Source organism: Rhinolophus ferrumequinum, chromosome 21 (assembly GCF_004115265.2).
Source record: "Rhinolophus ferrumequinum isolate MPI-CBG mRhiFer1 chromosome 21, mRhiFer1_v1.p, whole genome shotgun sequence".
In the NCBI taxonomy this organism is placed as follows: domain Eukaryota; kingdom Metazoa; phylum Chordata; class Mammalia; order Chiroptera; family Rhinolophidae; genus Rhinolophus; species Rhinolophus ferrumequinum.
The window spans coordinates 8,800,359-8,814,388 of NC_046304.1; the positions used below are offsets into that span (position 1 = coordinate 8,800,359).

The window sequence follows — 14,030 nt, forward strand, 5'->3', positions numbered from 1 at the left end:
GTGGAAATTTTAAAACATATTCAGAGTAGAATAGTTTAATGAATCGGATATACCCATCACACGCTTCAATAACTATCAACATATGGCTGGTCTTGTTTCATCGATACCTCCACCACTCCCAGCCCACCCCAATCCCACGGGTGTATGTATCTGAAATTTATTTATTTATTTATTGGGGTGACAATTGTTAGTAAAATCACATCGATTTCAGGTATACAATTCTGTATCACATCATCTATAAATCCCATTGTGTGTTCACCACCCAGAGTCAGTTCTCCTTCCATCACCATATATTTGATCCCCCTTTCCCTCATCTCCCACCCTCCTCCCCCCTTACCCTCTGGTAACCACTAAACTATTGTCTGTGTCTGAGTTTTTTTCTCATTTGTTGGTCTTGTTCTTTTGTTGTTTTCGGTTTATATACCACATATCAGTGAAATCATATGGTTCTCTGCTTTTTCTGTCTGACTTATTTCGCTTAGCATTATACTCTCAAGATCCATCCATGTTGTCACAAATGTTCCTATCTCATCTTTTCTTACTGCCGAATAATATTCCATTGTGTATGTATATCACAACTTCTTTAAAAATTATGGAACGCTTCACGAATTTGCGTGTCATCCTTGCGCAGGGGCCATGCTAATCTTCTCTGTGTGGTTCTAGTTTTAGTATATGTGCTGCCAAAGTGAGCACTGTATCTGAAATTTGATGCCAACTCTATCTTTTAAAAACATAGTTACAATCCCATATCATACCAAAAAATTTTTTCTACTTAATTATCAAATATCCAGTCAGTGAAAAATCAAGTTTATATTTGGGTCCTTTGCTTTCAAGGAACCACGACACTTCATTGAGAGCTGTATTCTGTCCATGTTGCACATGTAACTTTGTGTCCATGTTTGCACCAGTTCAAGGAGGACATGAGGGGGTCAGAGTGAGACAACCCTGCAAGCCTCCCTCCCATTCTCACTCCTAGGTGGTGGTGTTTGTGTTGGATCAGATTAGAAAGAGCAATCCACTCGTCTTGGTTATTTTGTTTGTAGACTGGATAACAGTGAGGATGAAATGAGATGTTGGGAGAACAGGGAAAACTAATCTGTGGTCATAGTCAGAATAGTACTTAACCTCTGGCAGGAGTTGGTTAATTGAAAATCTCAAGGTGACCTTCTGGAACCATGGAAATGTTCTATAGCTTGATTTGGGTGGTGACTTACATATCTAAAAATGTACTGAGCTATAAAATTAAGATTTATGGATTGCATGTAATTTATAACTCAAAAATAGAGGAAGGAAAGAAGATTTCCTGTGAAAGGCAAGCTTGAAAGAAAACAGTGTGTGATGTGGAGAAGGTTTCAGGCTATCACTCAGCAACTCACTCTAGCTTAGACTGGGTGACACAAGCTAAGAGCTACTCCAGGTTCCCAGTTAGGAGATGGACTAAACGGTGACAGCACAGAAGATGAAACTCTCCGAAAGCTTTGACAAAATCAGAGGAATGATGGTAGACAGAAAAGTAGGGTGGGCCTGACGTGGGCAGTCAGAGCCGGGTAACTGCACTATTCCTGGTGTTCAGTGTCTGTCATCTCCTCCCCACTCAGAGGTACAGGACATAAGTAGCTACGGTGACCCCCAAGCCAGAGGACAGGGGCTAAGGCTGGCACAGCTTTAAAGAGACATTTACTCAGAGGTTTTCTGTGACCCAGGACATGAAGGGAACAAAATGAAGGCGCGAGCAGGCACGTTCCTCGTTGGCTGCTGCAGTAAGCAGCAGCTGAGCATTGTCAGTCAAGCTGTGTGGCCGCTCTGATGATTCGTGTGCCCCGTAGAGCCCCTTTTTATGGAATGAGCCAGGCTCAGTGCCCTTGAGCCATCTGAAGTATGCTTGGGCGGGTCTGCAGTTGGCAGCCCATCATCCATTTTCCATTCAAGATGACGCAAAGCTAAGGGCCAAGCTGAACTTTGTAGACATGTGAGAGCCTCCCAGTTGCAAGAGGTCACACTGAGAGCCTTGGGCACCAAGGTCTCTGATGAACTTGAGGTGGTTTTGCCATCACAATATCAGATGTGGCAGAGACCATCTAGTATGCGCTCACTGCGTAGGCGAGGAAGGACCCAAGTGGGGACCTGTCTGGAGGTTTATAGCAAAGCTGAAGCTAGAACTCCCTCTTACAGCCTTACTACCCAAGTGTGGTCCCTGGACCAGCGGCGGCATGTCACCTGGGAGCTCACTGAAAAGCAAAACCTCAGACTCCATATCTCCTGAATTAGAATCTGTACTTTAACAAGATCCCCAAGTGATTCTTATGTACTTTAAGGTTTGAGAAACACCGCTGTACAGTGCACTGACTTTGTCCACCCCAGCCCCACAGCGTAGAGCCTACTAATTTTTCCCCAGTGGGGAAGGGGAAAAGTAAAGAATAATAAAGTAATCCATCTTCCCCTGACCAGGAAGCTCTTGAATTAATTTTGCTTCCATGAAACACATAATTTGAGTCTCGCAAATAAATTCCATTTTCTGATAATTATTTGCCCCGTTTTAAAAATTCTAATCAAAGACGTATATCACTCACTGTCAGAACTTCTGTTCAGCGTAGGATATCAAGGGTTTCTTTGTTAGGTAGATATAATTCCAGCAAAAAAGCACAGAGATAGGTTGTTTGGTTAGGCTGTGAGGGCTTATCAGGGCTAAATGCATATTTCCATTGGGGCATTTTGAAATATTGAAAGCAGATTGAGGACCGTGTAACCTCCAGTTGTCCCTAGTTCAGTAAGGCTGACGAGAACTGCTGATGTGATTAAGTGAAACTGGGAGAAGCTAACGCTGCCTGTCTCCGGGTCAGTGCAGCTTCTGGTAAGGCTCTCCGAGTTACAGGAGAAGGTGGAGCCATGGACCTGTGCAAGGATCAACTACCATTCTTAACAGGAACAGACACTTAGTGTCTAAAGCAGGTCAGGCCTTTGGAGCGATTGCTTTTGCCCCCATTGCTTTTCTCTCTGGTGTCCTCAGGTGGGTCTCCCCTAAATCCTGGGCCCCTGCCCAAGCAAGTGTGGAAGGCACCCACCCCCAATCCATGCAGAAAGCCCTGTCCAGAACATGAGGGATCACAGCAAAGGCATTCATTCATTGATTCATTGATGCATTCAACATTTTTTGAATACCCAGGTTAGGCTAAGTAGTACTAGAGCTGTACAGGTTGCATCCCAGTAACTCTGCGATGCAATAACCACACACAAGAGAAACAAAGTAGGATAGTTTTTAGATCATTCTGCCCTAACGGCTTTGCCGACCACTACACCTAAAATTATACCCTCTTTTGAGTGTTTTATGTATCGAATCAGTTTCCAGTTATAAATATGCAAAAATCAGTAAGTTTACTGTATATCATAATAGCGATATAGAAAGTAAAATGAAAAGATCACTAATTTCACAATAAACACACAATATATAATAAATAGAATAAATGTAATAATGATTCAGGATCCTAAGAAGATTATAAAATTTTGGAAATTTTAAATATTAATGAAAAAAGGTACAATTTACTTCTTGATGAGACGATGGTGTAAATATGTTGATTTTGACCTTCTTAAGTCTTCAGTCAGGTCACAATAGTATTGCAATGGCAAATGGTTGCCAGGAACATGAGGGAATTTGGAAGGGTGATGGAAATGATCCATGTCTTGATTTTAGTGGTGGCTACACAACTGTATACCTTTGTCAAAACTCATCAAACTATATACTTACAAAGGGTGGATTTTAATATTTATACCTCGATAAGTCTTACTTTAAAAAATTGCAATGGCGTTTTTTGGGGGCAGCTCAACAAAAAGATTCTGAAATTCTGGAAAAATAAATGTGAAAAATAATTAGTAGAAATAAGAACAAGGACTTGCCTTACCTATATTAAACATAGTACTAAGCCATAGTACTATTTTTAAAGTGTGGCGCTTACCTAACATTTAACATCAAATCACAAACAAAAGATCAAATCACAAACAGACCCATGTTTATAAAACGTTACAATATCAGAAAGGTAGTATACTGTGTTAGTAAAGATTACTAAAAATTAGTATTGGAACACTGATTAATGAAATGAAAAACGTTAGATTCTTATTCTATATCTTCCACTAAAATCATAACAATGACTGCACTAGCAGGACAGTTACCTAACATCTAAACAGTTACCTCATTTGGGGGTAGGTTTACCCGAGATGTCCTTGTGCATGACCTAGGGGCAGCAGACCCCTCACAGCAGAGACCATGGCCATCGATTGTACCCCACAATCCACCCACCATGGGTGGCGCACAGCTGGCCAGTTCACAGGCTACACCAATCAGATCCTCTCTGGAGTATAAACAGAAAGGCTGTGCTGATCAGCAACAGGAGCTGAAGCAAAGTCGTGATGAAGAGGTTTCAGAACCAGGCCAGAGGTGGCCACCGTGAGCTACGTGCGAACTGAAATGATGAGTGCAAACCAGTCAGCAGAGGAAGCCAATGGGAGGAGAAAGAAGCAGGTCGGTGGAGGTAAGCCGGAACCCTAAAAGAGAGACAATAGCAGTAGTCTCCAAGCTTTTTAATTACAACAATTAATTTTAAAAATCAAAAATTTGACATGCATCCTCTAATATATGTACATTTGCTTATTTATCAGTTATATGCATGTACAAATGCACAAATGTATTTGACAAGTGTCTGCCAGAGATAGCACATGGAAAATAAAAAAAGCAGAAATGTGAAAGGATGAGATAGTAAATAAGTGGTATTTATTAGTCTGGGTGATGGATACATGAGTATTTGTTTTATTACTTTATAAAATGAACATACATATTTTTGTACATCTTATATATGTTTGCTCCACTTTCCTATAAAAAATAAAACTGAATATGCATGTAAGTAGAAAGGCTAGTTAGTATTCTCTTCCCACACTCCAATGTTGTGTGAGCTTCTGACTCTGGAGACCACTGCTTTAGAGTTTGAGGGCATTCTAGTTTTAGATCTAATCTACATCTGTGTCCTCCCCATCCCACCTCCTTTCTCTGGAGGGTCTGAATGAGCCTCTATTTCTTCCAACCAGAAAGTTAGACTAAAACAAAAAGTTTTTGTAAACGTGACACTGAAGGCAGAAAGCAAAGAGTAAGTCATTTGTTACATTGATCAAAACCATGTAACAGAATTACTATCACTAATATAAAAAGAATGTTTACAAATCCATCAGGAAATAGAAGGTGAACACCCCAAGAGAAAGCTGGGCAAAGAACATAAATAGTCAGAAAAGAAGGATGTCAAATAGTTAATAGCCATAACACCCTCCTCCAACCAAAACAAAAAACAAAAACACTAGATATCAAACAATGCAAATTAAAACATTGGGTTTTTGTCTCTCTGGTTGGTAAACTGCTAAAAAGTATGTTACATATTGAGACTGAGAGTATGGAGAAATGGACCCTCACTGGTAACTGGAACCCTCACTGGAACTGGTAACATATAAAGTGTAGCAGCCTTTCTAGATGGCAATTTGTCAATATATCGCAAGCCCGCCATTCCATCTTTATGCATTTATCCATGGAAAGAACTATAGGTATGCACAAAAATTTGTCCACTGCAATTTTTGTAATAGTAGATAATGGAAAGCCACTTAGATGTCCAACTTTGGGGATCTGTAAGATACCCAACTTACAGGGGAGAAATAAACTGTGGTACATTCATAAATGGAGTGCCATGGAACCATTAAAATGGAGCTAACATTTAATGATATGGAAGGATATCCAATATCTACTTTAAGTGAATAAGCTGCAAAACTTTGATCTCACTTTTTCTGTATAAACACAAACAATGCACACCACAATATTATTAACAACAATGGTATGTTTATGGATTTTTATTTTCTTATTTTTGAGAATCTATTTTCTAACCCTGCCTAAATGAACATAATTTTGTAATAAGAAAGAGTCATTATTAGGAAGAATATCCTAGTGTCAGGAAGACAAAGTTTATCCCTATTTTAACCAAACAGTAGTCACTTCCTATACTACAATGCTAAGGAAGATTATAAAGCTGTGACCACGCTGGGATGGTAGGTGCTATAATCCACTAATGATGTCTGCAGGGATCATGGGATGAGGTAGCATCTACGTTGACCTAGTTCTCTCCAGCCATGACATAGAAATCCTGGGGTTTAGCGATGTTGCCATGTGTGTTTGATTGCTTTTGACTGGGGAGGGGAGAGACGTGGCCAGATGACGCTCTTGGCTCCGGCCTGGGGAAGTCTACCTACCAACGCAGTGCTCTTGGTAACGTGCTGTCATGGACGTTACCAATGTCATGGTAACGTGCATTCACTATGTACTTCATGAATGGAGAACAACCCAGCCGCCTCCTGCACCCCACATACATGCTTTTTTTTTCCTCCAGTGTGTCAAACCTTGACTTTTCTTTTTTCTTTCTTTTTTTTTTTAACATTTTTTTTATTAGTTTCAGGTGCACAAAACAATGTAATAGTTAGACGTTTATCATTTCTATCCCTCACACAGTGACAACCCCCCTCCCCCATCCACTATCCCCCTGACATCGCACACAGCCATTACATTTCCTCTGTCTCTGTTCCTAATGCTGTACTCCGCTTCTTGTAACTATATGTGTATATAAAATAATGAATGCCCACGTACATACTTTGAAGATAAAGACAATGCTTTCATCCAAGTGGATCTCCCTTGTGCCTCAAATCACAGTGTCAGAAGATAGTAGAGCTGAAGAGAATGTAAAAGATCATTTGATTCAACTCCTTTTTTTTTCAGAAGAGGAAGCTGAGGCCCAACTATTTCAGGCATTTTAATTTATTAGGTCGATGCAAAAGTATTTGCGGTTTAAAAGGTTAAAACAATGTAAAAACCACAATTACTTTTGCACCAACCTAGTATGTAAGGGAAACATTATTTCTCCCGTAATCCTAACGGATGCCATCAGGGCCCCGTTGGACAGCTTGATGCACCACACTCAGCAAGGAAACTGAGGCCTTCTCACGGCCCTGAGGCCGTTACCCGACAGTCCCCCACTGACTCAGTTTACACATCAATTAAGTGAGGGATAATTCCACCTGCCCTGCCTACCCTCTGGGATTGTTGTGAGGCTCAAGTGAGATAAGGAACAAATGAGGAATACATTTGCTAGAGATTACTAGAACACTAGAGATTACTGAAATCTTATATATATGGAAGTTTTTAAAATGGAAAAGTATGACATCTCAAGATAAAAAGGACAAAGGGTATGAAGACTGCATAGAAGAACTACAAATGATCAGTAGCATGCAAGATGAGGTTCAACCTCACACATAACAGAAGAAAAGCAAATTAAAACATCAGTAAGTTATATTTTTCACCTATAAAACTGGCAAAAATTAGAGTGATGCCACTTGGCAAAGCTGTGGGGGAGTAAACTTTACACGCGGGGGGGGGGGGGTGGGGGAGATTGTAGACAGATATGATCCTTCAGGAGATGGATGTGGTGATATGAACCAAAAGCACTAGATACAATAATCCTACTCCTAGAAATTTATCCTGAGGAAATAATTGGATAAATGTTCAAAGATACAAGGATGTTCGTCGCTATGATATTTTAAAAAGTGGGATTCAGTAAATTAATGATGGTGCATCTGCATAATGGAATTGTGCGGTGATATTAAAAAGGATAATATACAATTCCTGACAGAAGGATGTCCATAATACATCATGTACAAAGTTGATTGCAAACACATTTTTGCATAATATGATTTTATTTTTACAGTCAGCCTATGTGGCTTTAATAAAAAATATGTAAATGTCTCCCCTTTTTATTTTGAAAAGACAAATATGACTAAACATAAAAATATTTAGAAGTAATATATAATGCGAGTAGTTTAACTCGGAGTGGGGAGATTATGATTTACCTTCATCATCTTATATTTTTCTACAAATGTTTCTATGAATATTAATTTTATAATCAGAAAACAATCTTGGAAAATGAAACATGTTCTCAGCAGGTCTAGTTGCTCAATCATTTTAAAATTGTTAACTCTTCACTCATTATCCTTCCCAGTTTCCCGAAGGACCCATAAGCTACTTTTCTCAAACAATTATCCTCCTAGAGGGATGATAATCCCTGTTCTGGACTCATGTTTTCAGCAGGAGCCCCCAGCCCCAGCCCCTCCCAGTGTTGGGAAAAGCTTTGGTACTTTCCCAGGGTAGGAAAAGAAATGTAATGGGCTGAGAGGGACACCACTCTGCATGAGTGAAATGCTTAGCACACGGTCGACCGTCGGGCATGGTAACTACTGGCATTTTGTATCAGAGAGAATGTGAAGTCAGGTATATAGTTATCAGTGAGGTTATGGAGAAACAGAAATAATGTGGAAACGGGAGGGTCATGGCAGGGCAGAGCTGACAACCTACAGGCCCCCAGTGCCATTTACTGCCAGAGGGCAGGGTAGTGATACCTATAGTTCTACCTGGAGTGTAATGGACCGGGCATGGGTATGAGAGGGCCATGGAATGGAGAGAATGGTCTTTTGGGAGGCATCTGCTGTGAAATTAGAGTTAGCTGGGAACGCAACGCCTTACTAACCCTACCTGGGGGAGAATCTAGGCCCCGGGGTAAGCTTGCATCCAGATTTGAGATCATGAGAAAGCTACCGGGCGTAGCCAAGAGAAGAGTATTTTAAGCTCCCTGGTTGGAGGGTAGTGAGTGGCATCTGGAAGCAGGTTTGGAGATACAGGGAGGAGAAGGAGCAACAGGCAGGACCCTGAATTTAACGTTTATCAAACAATACTGAAAAGGTTCTGGAAGCAACTCAGTTACCCTGAAGTGGCAAATTTTAGTTTCCTCCTCCAGAGCTTGAAAACAAAGATAAAATTAATTAAAGAGAAATAATGACAGTTATATTTTTGCCCACGCATGTAGTCTGGGAGATGGGTACCTGTTTCACAAGGGCAGTCTTGCAGGGGGGCATCACTGGCCAAAGACTGCCACAAAATGGGTTGTGCCTGGCACCCAGGTCCCCTCCCACCCACATTACTGTGGTGGAGGAATGAGTATTATGACACATCACAGCCCAGCTACTCCTTTTTAGGTACCTGATTAGAACGGTCATATCAGAGAAAGCAGAAACCAAAGGTGACCTAGGGCATTGGAGAGACCCATTTCTCAGATGAGGAGACTGAGGCCTGATGAAGAGAAAGGATGAGCTGAGCCTCAGGTCAAGGCAGCCCTGGGCTGAGTGGGGCCTGGCTCACTTTCTCTTACCTTCCATCCCCTTGAAGGACAGCTGATACCTTTTCTGGGCCTGACAACTCAAATGCTTGACAGAAACTGCTTGTGTTTGCTTTTCGGGTTTTTTTTTTTAATTTTTTTGTTGTTGTTGTTTTGTTTTATAACCAGTACCTCCTCACCCCCTCCTTTGCCCATTTTAGACATTTTAAAATATAGACACAACCACAACACGGGACTCCAATGGAGGACAACCTTGCCACCTGCTTTCTTTCCAAGGCCTCTTGGGTTCCTGTTGGTGGAAGTCTCAGACCTCCTAAGGGAAACAGTTGGTCAGTTATGGGCAAGGCCACCCCTCAGCTCTCCTAGATTTAGAAGTAAGGTATGTAAATGTGGAGTCCTAGTGTCAGAGTCAGAAAGAACTGAAGAAGTCATCTGTCAGCAGTTTCTAATCAGGGGTCTTCCTCAGAATTACCTGGAAAGCCATTGAAACTCCACATACCCCATCCTAACCCCCAGAGATTCTGATTTAAAGGGATTTGGGTGGTGCCTGAATATCCAAATCAATAGTAAATTTCCCAGGGGTTCCTAAACCTAAACCTTGTTAAGATGTCCAAACCTGGTTAAGATGACCCAACCTGGTTAAGAAACCCCCTCTAGTTCAACTATTTTACTTGACAAAGGAAGGATTTGATTATTCCTCACCCCAAATAGATTCAGCTTCAATCACTGCTGTTTGAGACTTTTGTTTAATGTTCTTCAAGTCCTCCCCAGAAGGACCCCCAACCACTCCCTCTCCACCCCCTCCCCACCCCACACCCATATCTGCTCAACTCTGGACCCTCCACTTACCCATTTCAGTCACTATTGGGGGAGTATCTGTGTGCTTTCGAATCCATCTTTTCCCTGCAGAATTCCATCATTCTAAGCTTCGAATCTCCCTTCCTCTCCTCTCAATCACCCCCACCCCTCACCAGCACCCTGGAACGCTCAGTGCTTAGTTCTCAGGTGTGGTTGTGCATTCGAATCCAGGATGCACACACTACACGGGGAGCTTTACACGTCATGCGCAAAACCTACGCCTAGAGATTCTGATTCCACTGGTCTGAGACAGGGCCTGGTCTCGGGGCTTGTTTGTGTGTATGTTTTTACATTTCCTCCAGAACTTTTTATTTGAACGTTTTCAAACCTATAGAACACACATTTATTTATCCTTTCCCTGAGCCTCCTATTGTTCAGTTTTTGCCACTGATACCATTTTGCGTTGACAAAGTTTTGCTTTATCTGTGTATGTACATTTCTTTTTTTCTCTTTTCTCTCTCTCTTTTTTTTTTTTGGTTGAACAATTATACAAGTTCATTGTATAATTTATAATATCTCCTTAAGAATTTCAGAATGAAGTTTCTATGAATAAAGACCTTCTCCTACATATCTACAATCCCATTTTCACACCTAAGAAAATTAGCAATAATCCTGTGTCATCTAATATCTATCTAACATGCTACCTTCATCATCAATCCAATTTCCATGTATATTAGCGCCTTTTTCTGGACTTTCTGCTGTTGCTTTGGTCAGTCTGTCTCTTCAGGCACCAGCACAACACTTCATAATTGACTTGATAATGTAGGTTTTAATATCTGGTGGACTGCCCTGCCTGTGACTTTTTCCCCCAGGGTTTTCTTTACTATGCAGGCACTAAATTTAGAATCAACTATCTAGCTCCAGAAAAAAAAATTGTCAATATATTTATAGGGATTGTATTAAATTTACATATTAGGTTGGTGCAAAAATAATTGCGGTTTTTGGAATTATTTTTAACCTGTTTAAGCTGCAATTACGTTTGCACCAGCAAACTTGAGTATTATTAACTTGAGTATAACTGGCATCTTTATAATGTTGAATCATCCTATCCAACAGCACGAAAATGTCCTTTTGTGTCTTTCAGTATCACTTTTAGGTTTTGCACATATCTTCTGAAGTTTATTCTGTAGTATTTTATCTTATTTACTGGAGTCTTCCATATGACATCATATCTTCCAATTGGTTATGCAAAGTTTAAAAAAAACAAACAGCTCCTCAGGTGATTTTAAGGACTCGCCAAATTGAAAACCACATCGTTAAATGAAAATTCAGTGTCATCCTTCAATTTAAAGGCTACGGTTCAAATCTCAATCCATCTCCACCCCCCAAATTGTCCACCTTTCTTCCAGATGCCTAAGGTCACAGTGCTGTTTGTTCTCCATTTCATCCTCTCTCGGCAACCCCCCGGCAATCTGTGATCTTTGCTTTCCACACCCACATGCAGCCAGTGAACTTGTTTACCTGCTTCCTTCTCTATGGCGTTGTTCAGACTCATGCATTACATGTCATTCCTGTCCCCAAATGCTCTGGCAAGGTCTTGGAGCTTGCCTGCCACTTTATCAGCTCCTTTCCCTTGGAATGCCCGTTTTCTCCTGTCTTTCTCGCTCACAGCAGTCTTCCTTGCTTCAATCATGTTGCTCCATGCTCCCAGCCACAAGGGCCCATTAAATGCAGGCTTGTGACAGCAGCCACCATAGCCCCACTTTCCGTATGGGAATCACCTCTTTGCCAGCTGAGTGTCACTCAAACCTTCGCTCACTCTCGTCTTCACTCCTCTCCTTAGGTTTTCCCAGAGTGTGTGGAATCATCTCCTTACTGGGTCCCCTTTTACCACCAGCTGTCCGTTTCACTTCCAGATTGAGGTTTGATGTTTTCAAGAAGTTTGCTCTGATGAACTTCACAAACTTCTGGCTCCCCTCATAATTCCTGAATCATCCATTCCCCGATGCCCTCTCTTGTAGTGAGTGAGGGGGGGTTCAGAGCATGGTTTTGACATCCCACCCAACTGCATTATAATCCTGGGAGATCATTTTACTAGGCTGTGTACTTACCGGGACATTTGAAATTTTTCATAATAGAAAGTGGGGGGCAGTGAGTGTTTGTTGAACTGAATTAAAGGAGAGTTATAGCCTTTCTGCTTGAATTTCTACCTGGGGCTCGGCATTGGCAATGGTCTTGGCTCAGAAGAAGTGAATTCCTCATTTCCAGTGACACCTGACTCCCCTCACGGTGCCACACGGAGGAGGAGAAGGCACTTGATCCAAGAGGCAGCTGCTCCCTGCAGCTGACTTCACGCTCTGGCAGTCAGCAGTCCTGAGCAGGCCGGTGTGTAGCCGGAGCCCCATGTCCACGTGGCCACGTGGAGGGGACATCAAACAGGCAGAGGAAGATGGCTTGGGAGGAAGAGCCAGGCTCGCCGAAGGGGAGGGCAGCGGCCCTCCATTCATCGCTTCTGAAACTACTGAGCATTCTTGAGACACAGTACATCTTCTTTCCAGCTCATCCAAAAATAAATGCAGCTCTCTGCGCTGGCTGTGGGGATTAGCTCTAGCTGGGGGATGGCTGAAAGAACAAGGGCCCCTCCTGTTCCCCAAAATCTGGCTAATAATATTCTCTTAAGTCATCTGTCTCGGTTGTCCAGAGGAGGAATTCCACAGGCAGAGTACCCAGTTAGCCCCAAGAAAGCTGCCTCTCAAAGTAACAACATGAGGTTCTCTTCTTTAAGATCTCTCCCTTTGGATGGATTTTTTTTTTTAAATATTATATATGTGCCTTTTCCTCTCCTCATCTCAATAAAACAAATATTCAATATAATTGACTCAGGGTCATCAAGAAAGCCAGTCGTACTGTGCTATACCACATGGAAACTTTCAGGTAGAAAAGAAAACGTAAACATCTGCAATGTGCCAAACGCGGCCCAGGTATAGTGTTTCTGATATTTTAATATCCTACCGCATGCCTATAACTAGCTGTGAGGCAGCTGTATCATCTCCACTTCACAGATGAGAAAGAGAGGCTCAGAGACGTTAGGCTCAATGCCCGCCATCACACAGCTTGCAAGAGGTGGGCTGTGGGACTCACACCCAGGCCTGTCTGACTCCCAGGGTCCATGCTGGTGATGCGACCGCCTGCAGCTGCCACTGTTCCATGTCGTTCTTCCTTTTCCTAAGGGTAATTTCCCAAATGACCGTACTTTCTGATTCCTGAAATCTAGCTTTTAAACCGTTTTCTATGTGGCAATTGTTGTCACTTCTGGCTTCACGGTTTCTTCTGGAGAGCTGAGTTCCACCCCTCACTCAGGTCCTCTTGTTTACGGCTTTGGGCACGCTTCCTACCACTGCTGGCTTCCCTTTTCTCATATGCAAAAGGAGGTTGTTTAGCAAATGATCTATATGATCTTCCAGCTGAACACTCTGATTCTATGATGAAGTTTGATGGAGAGAAGAAAGGAAGGGGTAGGAGGCCATCAGTGGTTTAGAGCTTTTATTGGGCTCCATAACGGACAAGGTGCTGTTTCACAGGAACTCCGAGAAATCCTATAAAGACTATGCACCTTCAGTTTCCTGGAGGTGGATATGGACCTGGTTAAACAGAGAGATGGATAAACTGGTGACTACAAAGGGGACCATCCAAACTGACCCATGTTTCATTTCCCACCGTGTCCCTCCCAACAACTCTCTTGGAGTTTAGGAAGAAGGGACTGAAAGCACCCCTCCCCCACCCACGGCCCATCCTGCATCCATCACTGCCTGAGATGTAGCTAGGGCCCCTCGAGCTGTCCCTTGGCCCTCTGGGGCTTGTTAACACCTGCTCCCACAGGTGACCAGGCCTCCCAAGGAGATGGCCAGGCAATGGCACGAAGACTTGGACTCGTGTACCACTGAGCAGGCGAGAGACGGCCGCAAGGAGACCACTCCGTTTCAGGGCCTGGAT

The 14,030-nt window shown here is 42.3% G+C and overlaps 1 non-coding gene across 1 annotated transcript; it reads right to left on the minus strand.

Moving 5' to 3' along the window:
- Positions 1-586: 586 nt before the first annotated feature.
- On the minus strand, positions 587-693 carry LOC117014167 (U6 spliceosomal RNA). The gene has a single exon (XR_004421464.1). It is a non-coding gene; the product is annotated as a U6 spliceosomal RNA (small nuclear RNA).
- Between the last annotated feature and the right edge of the window lie 13,337 nt (positions 694-14,030).